The sequence below is a fragment of the Serinus canaria genome, chromosome 1A (genome assembly GCF_022539315.1).
Source record: "Serinus canaria isolate serCan28SL12 chromosome 1A, serCan2020, whole genome shotgun sequence".
Taxonomy (NCBI): Eukaryota; Metazoa; Chordata; class Aves; order Passeriformes; family Fringillidae; genus Serinus; species Serinus canaria.
In genome coordinates, this window is record NC_066314.1 from 27,703,630 (window position 1) to 27,716,870 (window position 13,241).

At 39.5% G+C, this 13,241-nt stretch overlaps 1 protein-coding gene across 3 annotated transcripts in view; it reads left to right on the plus strand.

The window, feature by feature from the left end:
* Nucleotides 1-13,241, plus strand: part of PDZRN4 (PDZ domain containing ring finger 4) — a 258,182-nt gene that overhangs the window by 2,466 nt on the left and 242,475 nt on the right. The window contains exon 2 of one of the 3 annotated variants that reach the window (XM_018919644.3): nucleotides 9,672-9,712. The exons of the other annotated variants lie outside the window; for them this stretch is intronic. The gene's annotated coding sequence lies outside the window, so the exon portion shown is untranslated. The remainder of the gene's footprint in view (nucleotides 1-9,671; nucleotides 9,713-13,241) is intronic. 3 annotated transcript variants of the gene reach the window in all.

Here is a 13,241-nt window from a genome sequence, read left to right on the forward strand (position 1 = left end):
TGGAAAAACAGGAATAAAAAAATATTAATGATCAAGGCAGCTGCATCAGTGTTTCATCTGGTTCCTTATAGCATAGCTGATATAAAACTTTAGGACTGTTTTCTTTTTTTTTAATTATCTGGTTAATCCAGTACTTCTTTCCCATTTTTTGAAAGCCTGAATATTTGTGTTTCCTACATTTTCATTTTTTTAATTCTCTAGATACAATGTTGCACGGACATAGGTCTTTTTATTTAATTGCCATGTTTGTTTTGAATTAAAACCAACCTGTCTGCACTTAATAATGCAAACAATTAAATATTCTCAGCAAGATTCTCACTGTGCCAGCTGAGCGTCCTCAGAAGATTTTTTTTAACTGCTTTATATGTTGCTTTTAATTACATTCCTTTCCCAAAGATTATATCCTCATATAAGCCTCATTCCTGCAAGCTATCCTGGCACAGAAACAGAGAGTTAAAGACAGCAGAGTACTGGTAAGGACTGCTGCAGAAAAAAGGCCTTTTGGTCAAAGCTGAGGGATGCCAGGAGCACTGCAAGCCTTGCAAATGCTTCTCCCTGGTAAAAAAGCCAAAGGAAAAGTCGAGTAGTTTTGGAAGCACAAGGAAGCAGTAGGCTCTAGTTACCCACCTAGACAACCTCCAGGAGGACCAGGAGGAGATACAAAGTACAGGAAGAGTCTCCCTTTTGGGAAAGAGTGTGCCTGATGGTGGGCCCCCTGAATTCCTTTTTTTTGGATCAGAGGGTTATAGCTCAACTCCTGCTTGAGGAGAGAGCGGTGAAGGTGGCATGGTGACCCCAGGGGAGGCTTTGCAGAGAGGAGCTGTGATGTCCAGGAAAAGCTGGCTGCAAGGCTATGACTCGGAAAGAAAGCAAGGATGGCAGGGAAAAGTCCATGCTGGTCACCCAGATTTTTCCTTAGAGGGAATAAAACTGCTGGAACCAGGTCCTACTCCATTCCAGGACTATGTGTTGTGAGTATTGACCTGTTTCAGCAGAAAAAATTGCTCAGGAGTTCTGGCCCCAAACGTGTCTATTTTTAATGGCACCCCAATGCAGGCCTTGATCTCTGTGTTTTAGAAACACCAGCTGGCTCTACTGGTTTGATGCACAAAAAAACCTTCCAGGGTACAAGATTCAGGAGAGACACAGCTGACATATAGCTGACAAAACCTTAGCTGACAGCTGGCAAAACTGACTAATTACCAGCTAACACAGATGATGGACTTGTGTTATCCTACTGGCTGGAGCCAAGAAACCAAAGATGGACAGCTCCAAAACTTTAGAGCTAGATGGGACTATCCCAATTTACTCACCATCTACAGACATACTTAAGCCAAGTCAGTCCAGCCTGTTTGCTGCAGTAGTCTTCATTTCTCAAGCTCAGACTGAAGATTGAAACTCCCTTGGTAATAAAATGTTATCTTCGTATTAGAAACTGTCTTAATTTTAGGTACTCATTCTTGTAATATTTTCTAAAATGAAAATGTCTTTTGTTATCTCTGTTTGGTGTATAGGAAGCATGGCAGGTCCAAGCATGATGATACTTACTTAAGTAAAAATGAGGTTTTTATGTTTTCAGATCTTTTCCCTAGCAAAAAGAACTAGGCAGCAATAATGTGGGGGAGTTTTCTTCACTTTTAATGCAAGTTGCAATTCTGACATGACTGCATGATTCTGGGAGGCCAGGCAAAGGCTGTTGACTATCCTGTCTTCCAGTTGGAGTTTCTACTTATTCAGCTAGACCTTAGTAAGTGAAAGAGTTAATTTCACATTCTGCACTAATGCAGGGTGAAATCAGGATGAGCCTTGCATTAGGAAAGTATGATTAGCTCCCTCATACTGATGACCCCTAAGTCCTCAATGTAGTTATTGATTTCCAAAACACAATCACCCTTCTGTAACAGTGACCTACATTCTTATGTCAAGGTTAATGACATTATGTTAACCATATTCAAGTGTGGTTCAAAGGAACACAGCTTATCAAGCAATCCAGATTGCTCCCAAGTGTCACCTCTTTATTTAAAGCTAGCAGTCATAATTGATTTTTTGCAATATTTTTAAAGCAAAGCTCCCTCATAAGCACTAATGGTCTTGGCTGAAAGTGGATACGAGAGAATACAAGGAAGAAAATTATGCAAATTTTAATTCTGTCTTTCTTAAATTCCTCCTTTGACTTTTAGCAGATGAAAAATAGTTTTTACCAGGTGAGATGGTGTTGCCTTTATGGAAATAATTCTTGGAGAATCTCCTTGGCATAATTTTTCCACCTCTTAATCAAGTTTTTCAAGGAGTAGCGCTAGTGTTGTGATGATGGCTGTCACAGTTTTAGTGTCTAGAAGGTAAAAAAGAAACCAAAATGAGCTGGGTTTTCTCATTCTGCAGTGTTTTTCTCCCCACTCAGTAGTTCAGTGAAGAGACAGATGTTTTTGATTTCTTCAAGGGCTCAGTTCCTCTGCTAGAGAAAAGATTAGCAAAATGCAGAGCTGCTGTACAATATTAGAAATGGGGAAACAAATTTATTTTCTGCTAGTTGCTTACCATGAGAAAGAAAAGCTGTAGCACATGAAACTAAATGTGGTTCCTCTGTGCCATCCAGCTCTGAAATCTGAGGCAACTGTACTTCTTTATCAAAAGGTACAGGAGAGTTCAGGTCCCCATTCTGGGGTGGCATGTGAGGGCCAAGGCAATGTTTCTAATAAAAGCTTTCTCTGGAGGAGTGAACACCAACAAACAGAAGTAGAAGAGAATTGTCCTTATCACAATTATTTTACAGAAAGAATGTAAAGTCTGTTTATCCCATTGTGTCACTGTAATGTGAACACAAGAATGCATTGCTATTTCTTTGCTACAATGCACTAATGCATCTTTAAAATGAGAATTTTATGAGCTGACATGGTTGAAGAGCATAGCTATTTATGTATCTATACCATGCAATAGTTGAATATATGTACCTACAAAAAAAACATGCCTTCTATCTGGCTTCCACATTCCTTTTACCCTTTTACCCCATTGGTATGAGTTGTATGTGCTGTCTGCAGGAACAAGAGGAGAAAAACAGCTGAGTTTTTGTGCCAAGTAGGCCTGTGATGCTGTGAACTCAAAAATGAAGATACAAGAAGTGTACTGATACGGTATAGAAGAAGCAAAATCCTGAAAAATAAGCCCATGACAAACAATTCAAAGGCAATGCTTATTTTCTGTGCTGAATCATGTATTTACCACACATTAATGCATAAAGAGTCAAAACTGGGAAAAGCAGGTCCCCCTGCATCCACTTGTATTTGAATTATTTTTTCTGCTGAATATAGATGTCCTTTAGCCACATAAAAAATTGGGAGATCTTATGTGTATAGCCTTTGGACTGTGCAGCAGTCAAGATTTTTAATTTTCTTCATTTGACTATGATTCCCAGACTGAAAAAGTTTCCCCTTGTAAATAATTCAGCTTCTCTTCCTGTGACTGCAACAGAAGCCTGCTTTTATACCTGCCAACACTTATGTACAGCATGGTATGCAAAAGAGTGCCCAAATTAAAAGATTTATTAAAATGTTTTGCTATGAGAAACTTATAATGCTATGAGCAAGTTTCCTTTGTTGCAAATGTCCTTCCATAACTTTATTTTGAAGACACTTTTTGTCCAACACAAGTCATCCATAAAGCTACAAAACAGACACTCACTGGCACTCAGCTTCTGCTTATCTGGTGTGATCCAGAGCGAAAACAAAAGCACCCCAGGGAGGACTCCAGGACAGGCCACGTGGCACTGGAGGTGCAGGGAGTCACACACTGCTCTGTGCAAGGGCCCCAGGAGTGCACCCTGGGGTGGGTGCTCACAGCCCCCCTGGCAATGCCCCATCCCTCTGTCCCCTCTCGGGGACTGAGGGTGGAAATGTACTGCCCAGGGGTCCTGCCTGGAGAACAGTTCAAATTTCTAAATAGAAGTCACCAAAGACAGACAGGAGAACTTTCCAAGAATCTGTTGGAGAACCATGGGAGCTGATGGGACAGTACAAGTATTCAGTATGTCTTTTTACTACAAATAATCTTCTCACTTTTTAAGGGCAAAAGAAGGCAACTCCTATCCCAACTTCTGCTGCCTTCTCATTTTGGAAGGAGCCATTCCTGTAAGCCACAAAACTCTTCCAGCAGGCAGAAGTGCTGCAGGGGCACTGTGAGTGAGAACAACTCTGCAGGATGGGGATCAACAGGAGACTGTGATGGGGATGTGGCAGCAGCAAGTTTCAGAGGAGTAGTGCCAGTGGCACTAGGGTTGCAGGGCTGGTTAGCAGGTGGGGAAGAGCAGCAGAGCACTGGTTTGGTGGTGGCAAGTGGCTGAGTTTAACTGAGGCCATGAGGAACATGAAGAGGAAGCCATGGAGAATATATTTAGAGATTTAGATATAATTAATATATTTAGAGCTGATTGTGTGGGTCTTGTATCTAGAAACAGAGATGTGAATGCTTTGGCCAAATGTAGTAACAGACCTTATGTATTTCATACCCTTTGAGAAAGAGATTCTGATTCTCCAAGAATAGGCACTGAGCTGTGAGTGATACATAAAGATATCGAACTGCTGCCTCACTGAGCTAAAAGAAGCATTTCAGGACTACTGCCAGGTTGGAAAAACAGTGTTTCACCTAGTGACACTCATTCAGATTTTTCAAATTGATGGTTTAATTATTATTCTTTCCCAAATAAAAATCAAAAAAAGAGACCTATTTACTTAAGTCTTTCTTTCTAAACCTAGTTTTTTCTACCCAAGGAATATCACTTGCTCTTCATCCCTAATTTGGCTTAGTTTTCTACATTTAAGCAGCATGAGGGAAAATTTCAGTGTTTCTGAAATAGGGTTCTCTAGAAAAACGAGCCTGGCACATTTGCTGCCTGACACTGCCTGGCATCCATTCAGCTGCAAGGATACAAAAGGTTTTATCCTAGTGCTAGTAAAGTAGATCTCAATCCTTTGTCTCTCTGAGCAGACACTGGGATTTGTCTTCATGCAGTTATTGGGAAAATATGGGGAATACATTTTAACAGATCTCTGACAAGTCCTCTAATCCTGATGTTAATTGAATGTTTTTTTCAGGATATATTTTTAATGTTGTTTTTCTCTGCTTGTCCAATTTGTATACTCCTGAGAGTGAGGAGATGACAGGAATTAATGCCTGTTTGCATTAACCCAAACTTTATTCTCACTTAATTAACCATGATTAATGTCAGGAGGCAAAGGAGCAGCATCAAGCTGTTTTCAACAGCTCTGTCTGTACTGATGAGTTCAGGAAACAAAAAAATAACCACAACAACCAAGTAGTGCCATTGCAATGTTGGTTACAAAAAAACCAAGCCAAAAGATGAATTGTTTTAAAGGCAAGGTTTGTTCTTCAGCCTCAGACAACATCCTGGTAAACTGAGAGCGGCTATAACCCTCTGAAACCTCAGTTAAGAAACATGAATCAAAAATGCAAGCATTACCCCCAAAAGTAAAACCAAAGGAAAAAAATATTTCCCAGAATTACTTAGTAATCATGAATCTGTGCAAACTGTACTTGAGTAATATATTCTCAGTGATTTCAGAGAAACAAGAAGAGCTCAGTTTTTTATTGGCACTATTCCTTAATAATCTCACAAGCTGAATATACAATTCTTATCCAGTGCCAAAAATAAATCACAGGTAGATTAGGACACCAGCTAGGTCTCACAAAGGAGACCAAACAGCTGTAGGCCACTGGGAAAAGCAGCAGATATGGCAGGCCTGGCATTTGAACTGAGTTACTACAAACACCTAAGCACTCTAAGAGCTCTTTCCCACATCATTGCAAGGGTTTAAAAAGATACTAAAATCAAGATGGATATTGTAACTTTCCTGAGTTCTTCATTGGGAAACCTGGGACTTGCAAGAGCAGGGTGAGCTCCTGGTGGCTGCCTGTGCCGGGCAATGATCTGATCTGAAGAACTAAAGTAAATGAATGGAGTGATTTGAAATTAGGCAGAAAACTGATGAATTATGTTCTCCAGTGGATGTGACTGTGCAATATTTCTAAAGGTTCAGGGAAAACTACATCTGTTCTTTTGCTAGAAGGGAGAGGTTATTTTCCTTGATGTTCTTATGGTCTGGGACCTCCATGAGGGATCTCTTACTCCCTTATTCCTCACGTACAGGGACGAGGGAGGAATTAAGAAAGATTTTTTAAGCTGCAAGCCTTTGAATGGAAGCAGCACAAGGCAACAGCTGGGTGGGACTTCTTTTCCCTGTTTCCCACAGAGGTTTGTTTTTGTATGTGCTCCTGTCTCCCTTCTGTGCCAGGGAGATGATGTTAGCTCATGGCTCCTCACTAGCAAAGGAGGAATAGAAAAAAATCCACAAAATATAGCAGCCACAGATGAAAAAGGGGACAGACAGAGAACTGGAAAGAAGAACTGGGCATGTTGAAGACTGGAACAAGGATGCTCAGGGACTGGTACAGGGAAAGGCAAAACAATTAGAAGAAAAGAAGCAAATACTAGAATCCTTGAGAAAATGGAAGAGGAATGGGAAAAGTTTGAATGAGTAAAGGAAAGCAGAAATTTGTAGGCATGATTTCCTGCATCTGTTTTTCTAGACTGTACTTAAGATAGTTGATTTTTTTTAACATTGAAAATGTTTGCTCTTGGTTTTTTTGTCGCTTGTTTTCTTCTTTTTTTTAACTTGCCTTTTTAAGACTGTCTAGGTGGCCTTGCAGTGCACTGAGAACTGGCTATTCAAAAACAATTTTTTGTTTATGGAGAATACATTTTTACAAACACGTTATGTTCTAACATGGAATGGGGAGCAAAAGAATGGACAAACTAATCAGGAAGGCTGATCTTTTCCAGCCAGTGAAATGGGCAGTTTGTGCTCTCCTTTTGTCCTCATTTGCCCAAGTTCTTTCCCATACATAAGAAATTATTTTCCTGAAGAATCCATGCCATAACAGTGATCTCGCTATGAATAAATCCTTCGAGGAATTTTCTTGTTTACTCAAGGAGTGCGAGTTCTACTTTTAGAAAAGCTTCTGCTGACCTATTAATTTCAAATGGAGTTTTATGCAAGGAAAGGAAACCTTTTTCCTTGCAGTTGAAGCGCTAGGAAACGGCTGAAGGAATAAAATTGTCATGGGTGACCACTTACTGATGTCACTTTTCTCAGGCATTCAGCAGAGCAATCATTTTAGGGAGAAACAATTAGCAAGCAGCCCTGTGTTTTCGCTGGACTATGGCCCTGCCACTTGTAATCTCTAGGTATGGTCTTTGGTTAGGAGGTCTACTGCCCTTGGTGGGTTTCAGTGCAGTCCAGCAGGCTCCTCACATAGGCTTTCAGAGCATTCCAATCCTACCCACATAATTATAATGTACTTTGTCTTCTGGCCAGCCTGGGGAGAGTGGCTGGTATGAGTCATGTGGATTAGAACTTGATATTTCATAATAACATTGGTGGGTTCCAAACAAATTTCTCTTCTTCCCTCTTCCTCTCTCTCTCTCCCTTTGAATACGCTGTCAACCAGTTTTTCTTTTCCTGAAGTAAAGCAGATAAAGCAGTCTGTCATCCCTCTCAGTCCCCAGAATGGGTGTGGAAGCCATTGCACAACATTGCAGTAGAGTGAAAAGGTCTCATCTAAGTGTGTGACGTGACTTTGTGCAATGTTTAAATGCAACAGAAGGAAATTGTATTGCTTACTCAGCATTTATTTAACTATTTGGAAAAGTATATCCTCCGTCAAATGATTTCTAATTTAATAGCAGGAATGATCTTATAAAACTTTAAACCCTCATTCTAAATAATTTTGCTGCTGCAAATATGTCCTTTCTTCCTCTAAAAAAAAAAAAAAGAAAACCTAAATGAAATATTGTGCATGCAAGAGTCAAAAATAACAAAATAAGACATTTAAATTTTATCTTTGGCAAACAAATAGAAATATTAACATCAGCAGTTTTCATCTGCAGAGCAAATCTTTGTCCTCAAGGTTTTCACAGCCTCATTTTTCTTTCCTAAGTAAAGCAAAATGTTTTCTCAAGAAACCAGACAGTCAGTCATATGTCACAGAAGCCAGGCTAGATTTAATTCAGGACTGATAAAAATTGTCAACAATAACATGTAGTGCTAGCATTACATGTCTTAGTGTGTCTGCATCTAAGCTCACTCAAAACATGACATACCAAATGGGACAAAACCACTAAGATTTCTTTTCCATCTTCTAGACATATTTTGACATGTGAACCATACTAACAAAGGTGCAACACTTCCTCTGAGGTCCCTGGGGTCCACTTTTAGTCCATTTCATACCAGAACCTGCCATGAGGCTTCCCAAGACAGTTATTATGATGAACAGAAACATTTGTGGATAGGTATGGAGTGGACCACTGGCTGAAAGCACATATACCTAAACAAGAAAGATGAAACTACATTATCAGTGACTGGGCAAAGCAATCTTTTGATCCAGCTTACTTTTTTTTTTTTTTAATAATGCTGTGGCAATGAAATTCAGATTTTTTGTGCCATTTTATCTCAAAGTGCCTGCAACTTCATCCAAAACCTAACTTACAGTATTCCTGGGCTACAATAGATGTGGATAAGGCCCAACACATTTTCTTCCCAGCTACAAGTTTTATAATATAGACAATGCTTTGAGTAACATTTGTTAATTACGGATGCAATTGGTCTCTAGATGTTTGTATACACGTGTTGCATTTACAAACATAATTTCTGTCACAGGTACTTCTGTAAGGTTTGTTTCACACATGCTGTGTTTCAGTTTGGAGTTAGGTCTGGGTGCCTATTCAAGCCTGGATCAGGCTAGTTTATTGTCACGTGGTTTGCCTCTCAGTTAAAACTCAATCTTAAGGTGTAAAACGAAGAATATTGTTGCAGTTTGGCCATTCTAACTTGATAATATTTTACTGCATTCCCATTGTCATTGTTCTGCTCCAAGTGTGCTGGCCAAAGCACCATGACAGCAGAGTTGTTTGGGATCCTGTAGGACAAACCCCATTGGGCATCTGCTAAGAGATAAAGTAACTTGTCTGCAGATCAGTTCTGGAGAAAACTTTCTGGGGCAAATACAACAATCAGTGGTGGAACAAAAAGTGAGGGATTCACTGTATCTTGTGTTGCTGAAGTCATTCACTTGAATAATTGCATTTTATTCAAACAATCTTGGGAAAAGGTAAAAATCCAAGGCACCTGAAGAGCTGTAGTGCCTACAGGGGTATGAAGGGGTTTGGCATGGAAGCTTTTCAGTTGTGTTTGCAAACCCACACTAAACATTTGTGTGCTCCTTCCTGGTGCATTGTCATCTCAGCAGGGGCCTTTCACAATTTCATCTGGAACAAGGGCAGCCTTTCACTGGAGACCCTACCTCAGTGGAAACAGCAGCTCTTACTCAAGTTCATGAGGAGACAAAGTGTTTGTATGTTGTGTTTCATGGGCCTTAGCTGCGCTGGAAGTATAATGGGGAGCTGGCCAGGTGATCCCATGAAAGGAGGAAGAAGTTATAAACTCCTGGGGATTTGGGATTAGTGAAATCCAGCTGCAATACAAAGCATGGGCCCAGTGCCAGGCACAATACCTGCACTGTTTCTGGCAGAGCTTATCTGAGATGTATAACTCCAGTATTGAAGATTTTTTTCAATTCTGATTTCTATTTTCTTTTTCCAGCTCAAATTTCCTTACATGGAAATCAGTCAAGTGGCTTCAATGTGAGTGAATGCAAATTCTAGTCCTTTGGACTGTATGATTCTGTTTATTTCTGCTTCACTGTCAACTCTGCAATGCTCCTCAATACTTCTTTGTTTCTGCTTCTGACTGTGCTTTTATCAAATTTGCTGCCATATAAAAATGAGGCTTTGGACCTCATCCAAAGGCCACTGAAATCAGCAGGTTCACAAAAGGTTCAGAGCCAGCTATCACTGACACTATATCCACCCATGTTCTTTTCAGGTAGCATGTTTTGCTTTTATGTGTGCTTTTCTCTTTCACCAGTACTAAAACAAAACCCCCATCACAGTGCAGTCTATTTAATATTTATATTTTGATTTTCCTTTTAATAAGTAAGAGTTTTTCATAGCATTCCTTTTCTTCCTGGGATGGTATGTGAATCCAGTGGGTCTAATGATAAATTGCCAAGCACAAATGGAATTTTGTTCTCAATGTCACTGACTAATGTTTTTCTCCTTAAATAAATATTACTGTGAAATGATTTACTAAGTCTGTACTAAAATAGATGAGAAATGCTTTTCTGATAGCAATAAAAAAGTAGTCAATCCATTCTTTTGAATGTGGGGAAGCAGCATTCAGAGTGAATATATGAGAATGTTTGGTTCATCCTCATCATTAGACTTCATTGTTTTGAAACAGAATTGTAAAAACTTTGATTTAACTTCATTAAATGAGTAAGGTGAATTCTCCCATGCAAGATTTTTTCCTCTTGCCTTTATTCTTGGCATCTAAACCTAAGAACATAATCTGCTCAATGTCTCATTGGAGGTTGCTGTTTAAGTTGTCTATTCATCATTGCACTCCTTGACTCCCACCTGTTAGAAGCCATCATTCAAAAAATTCTGCACTTAATATATTCAACAAGTGGACTCTACTTCCTTCTGCTCCATTCACAGGGAAGATGCCAAGCAAACCTATCTCCTGAACAGCCCTTCAGGGCTCTCCACATTTCCAGTATTTCACAAGAGCTGCAAATTTTACAGGACACAATGGGACAAAGAAAGAATAGTCACAAGACCAGGCAGATACCCAGGGGATGCCAGTACCACAGTGCACTGGTACTGGCTGCTGGGAGCAAGATCAGTGCCAACAACAGCTCTGTCCATCAGAGGACATCCAAAACAGCCTCACAGTGCCAGAGATCTGAGACCTCCCCATGCTGAACCTGGGTTTGCCTGTAGATCCTTGGGCTCCCACCAAAGTTTTCCCATTCGAAGCAACAACCAGTTCAAGCTGCAGAATTTTAAAAACACTTCTATTTTTTTTTTTTTTTTGTACACAAGTCTAAAAACCCCCAAACATTTTCATCTCCTTACTAGCCTTTAATTATACTAACTGCCAATAGGTTCTATTACTTGTCCAAAAAAAATGCTGCCTGTTGTGTAATTTTTTAAACTGTGATTTATGAAGCATATTTGTGTAACATTAGGTCATGTTTGTCAGAGTTTAACTTCTTATTTGGCAGCTACACCATTAATTAGCAATATTGCTGATAACCTCCATTTTATATAACCAGTGAGCTCTTTTTCTGTATGAGCTGGCAGTGGAAAACAAGAAAAGGATTTTTGCATGGTGCCACAAGTCTGGATAAGAATGACCAGGGAAATACACACAATATTCTATGGGATTACTGTCTGTTAAACATTCTTTATTTTTTGACAGGCATTATTTTCTTATATATTCTTACTGTGATTTCCTTTCTTTTCAGCATTACAGTACACTCTTTTTCATCTCTTTTTTGAATGCTTTCTGAGTTTGCAGTGAGGCCAGTAGCATATTCCTGAGGTTGCACATTTCCTGTTGCAATACCCCATTTTTAGCTTCTCACAACTCTTCCAAACTTCCTCTGTATAGAATGCAATTTTCCATCTAACTTCCATGTAAATAGTTTTATTTTTCCAGAGAATATTTCTGAATATTTGGGAAAGCTAGAACTGTAGTGCCAGTGTTTTGAGGATAAAGAATATACTTCTACCTGTCTCAGAACTTCACAATTTCTTTTCCTTTAAATGTGGTTTCTTTTTAGATTTAGTGCTATGATATGGTGTTTCACAAAAAGATAAACCTTATACTAGAAGCTTATCTTTTACTGTCACTATGAAAATTCAATTTTGGTCATGAGACAGCCCTTCGAAACACCACATTTCTATGGAGAACTTCAAAACATCTCTGTAGAAAGTTGTTGTGATTCGCCAGTGAAAGCCTCCAGAGATGTGTCTTCTCCCTGCCACAGCTTCCAGAGCACATCCAAGGACCTTGCAGCCCTAAGCAGGCATATGCAGTTCAACTTGACATTAGTCATTCTGCACTGCACTTACAAACCTGGAACAAGGGAAAAACACTAAGTCCATGTCTCAGAGGGCTTTGTGAAACCATTTAAATAGATTACAATGAAGCATACACATGCTGCAATGAGAGGCACTTTAAAGAGCACTTGAGGATGTGAATAACCCTACTTTCACAACACAGCTTCATGGAGAAGAAAGAGAGCTTGGGCTGTTGTTGTGTTTTAACTCCAGACAGTTTGTTCACCCTCGCACACCCTCAGTGGAATCAGGAGGATTGTAAAAATAAAGCCTGTGGGATTAGATAAAAAGAGTTTATTAATTGAAATAAAATATAATAATGATGATAATAATAATATTGAAAGGGAAGAGAACAAAAAAAAAGAGATAAATAAACCCAAGAGAAACAAGTGATGTGCAATCCAGTTACTCACCACGCGATGAACAATGCTCAGCCTGTCCCCAAGCAGTGATCAGTGCTTCCTAGACAGATCCAGATCCCCCCAGTTTATGTACTTGGCATGGCCATTCCCCTTTGTCCAGATCAGATCAGCTGTCATGGCCATGCCCTCTCCCAGTTTCTTGTGCAGTTCCTCCCTAGCAGAGCATGGGAAACTGGAAACTCCTTGATTCAGGCTAAGCATGGCTTCATAATAATTAAAACATCACTGTGTTATCAGCATTATTCTCACAATGAATCCAAAAACACAGCACTGTACCAGCTATTAGAAAGAAAATTAACTCTGTCCCAGATGAAACCTGGACAGCCTTGCACTGAACAAAGGAAGGAAAATAACATTGTGTTGTTCCTCATTGAGTACAGTCAGGGTTCTGCACTGAGAAAGAACCCATGGAAAGGAAAACACAACATGAACATGTGATGAAAGATGGCATCCCAGGACACCTACACTGCCTTACTGTTTCAAAGTTCCTGGTCAGCATTCATTTTCTAACTGCTGAATTCTTAATAATGGTCTTTAACCTAATCTCTGTCACCTATCTCACAGCTAATAGGTGAAGAAAATGTCTTTGCAGATAAAGTGCTGACCTGGGACCTGGTTAGGGTAGTCTCCTTTTTTGGATTCCACCACATGTTTTTAGGTTTTTAGAGTAGAAACCAAATCTATTAAATAAGTCTAATTTTTAAAAATATATAAAGTTATGCTTATAATGGGCAGTTTGTCTGTTGCCTATCACATCTATTTGATGCTCATTTCAAAACCTT